Here is a 2,159-nt window from a genome sequence, read left to right as displayed (position 1 = left end):
TAACCCTGAGTTGACAGTATGATACTTTGAACATTTTGAGCCAGCGCTACCCCAAAGGGCTGGAGGGTGGGGCCCAAAGGAGTCAGTGTGCTAAAATGTCCTCATTTTTAGCTCACCTGGCACGAAGTGCCAAGTGAGCTTATGCCGTGGCGCGGCGTCCGTCGTCCGTCCATCGTCCGGCGTCAATATTTTACTTTAAGCGACTTCTTCTTAATAACTGAAAGGCCTAGGCTGTCGATATTTGGCCAGAAGCAAACTGGGATGAAGGGCTACAAAGTTTGTTAAAATTAATGACCTTGACCCATTTTTAAGGTCACAGGGGTCAAATATGTTAAAAACTTTAAACATCTTCTTCTCGATAACCAAACTGCCCAGGGAGATGATATTTGGCCAGTAGCATGCTTGGGTGAAGGGCTACCAAGTTTGTTCAAATGAATGACCTTCAATTATATTTAAGGTCACAGGGGTCAATTGTCTTAAAAAACTTTGAAACAACCTCTTCTCAATAACAAAATGCCCAGGGTGATGATATTTGGCCAGTAGCATGCTGAAATGAAGGGCTACAAAGTTGTTCAAATGAATGACCTTCTCCCATATTCAAGGTCACAGGGGTCAAATATGTAAAAAACTTTAAACAACTTCTTCTCAATAACCAAAATGCCCAGAGTGATGATATTTGGCCAGTAGCATGCTAGGGTAAATGGCTATCAAGTTTGTTAAAATGAATGACCTTCACCTATATTCAAGGTCACAGGGGTCAAATATGTGAAAAACATTAAACAACTTCTTTTGAATAACCAAAATGCCCAGGGTGATGATATTTAGTCAGTAGCATACTAGGATCAAGGGCTACCAAGTTTGTTCAAATGTATGACCCTGAAACATATTCAAGGTCACAAGGAGCAAATATGTTCAAAATATTTTAACAACTTCTTCTCAATAACCAAAATGCCAAGAGTGATGATATTTGGCCAGTAGCATGCTAGGGTAAATGGCTATCAAGTTTGTTAAAATGAATGACCTTCACCTATATTCAAGGTCACAGGGGTCAAATATGTGAAAAACATTAAACAACTTCTTTTGAATAACCAAAATGCACAGGGTGATGATATTTGGTCAGTAGCATACTAGGATCAAGGGCTACCAAGTTTGTTCAAATGTATGACCTTGAATCATATTCAAGGTCACAAGGAGCAAATATGTTCAAATTTTTTAAACAACTTGTTCTGAATAACCAAAAGGACCAGGATGTTGATATTTAATCAGTAGCATGCTTGGATCAAGGACTACTATGTTTGTTAAAGTGAATGACTTTGACTTATATTCAAGGTCACAGGGGTCAAATTTGTAAAATCTTTAAACGACCTCTTCTGAATCCAAGGATGTTGATACTTTGCAAGTTGCATCCTGAGATGAAAGGCTATAAAATTTGTTCAACATAATGACTTGGTTCGACTTTCAATCACAGGGGTGAAATGTTTAAAAAAAACAAAAATGGGACTTTTGAATGAATTTTAATCATAAATTCTGATATTTTGCCTGTAGCTTTATTTTAGATCACTTTTAAGGTTACAAGTGTGAGATTTATACCAGGTGAGCGATGCAGGCCCATTGGGCCTCTTGTTCTTGTTTAAAATCAGAGGTGCTTAATTCAAATACTTTTAAGTCTTAAATCTGTATGTTAGATATTGAATAAGGTTGTTTTATTGTTTTTTGTCACTTTGAATAATACTTCTGTTCATGTTTTAAAAACAAAAATCAACTCTCTGTATAAATATATCAGAATTTGGGTGACCGTTAAGGCCCATGAGCCTCTGTGAAGGGTGAAAGCAGTTTGTTTTTCTAGTCGGTTGTTAGATCGTACTTTTTATACATATACATATATACATATTGTATATGTACATGTAACTGTTCTGTTTCACTGTGTCTTGTAAAGTCTTGTGAGTGTGGTATACATTGATGTATATGTATTCTGTCTGTATATATTTACATTTAGAAGAAGAAGTCTACACAGTGCGTACAGATCAATACAGGTCTAAGTCAGCAATGCTGAATATTAATGAACATGTACAGACATTATTTTATGGCTAGTGTTATAGTCAGAGGACTTATAACAGGACTACACTATATATCTGTCATACGTCTACTGATATAGTCAG

This window comes from Mizuhopecten yessoensis, unplaced genomic scaffold (genome assembly GCF_002113885.1).
Source record: "Mizuhopecten yessoensis strain PY_sf001 unplaced genomic scaffold, ASM211388v2 scaffold10289, whole genome shotgun sequence".
NCBI lineage: Eukaryota > Metazoa > Mollusca > Bivalvia > Pectinida > Pectinidae > Mizuhopecten > Mizuhopecten yessoensis.
This window is presented reverse-complemented; position numbering follows the sequence as displayed.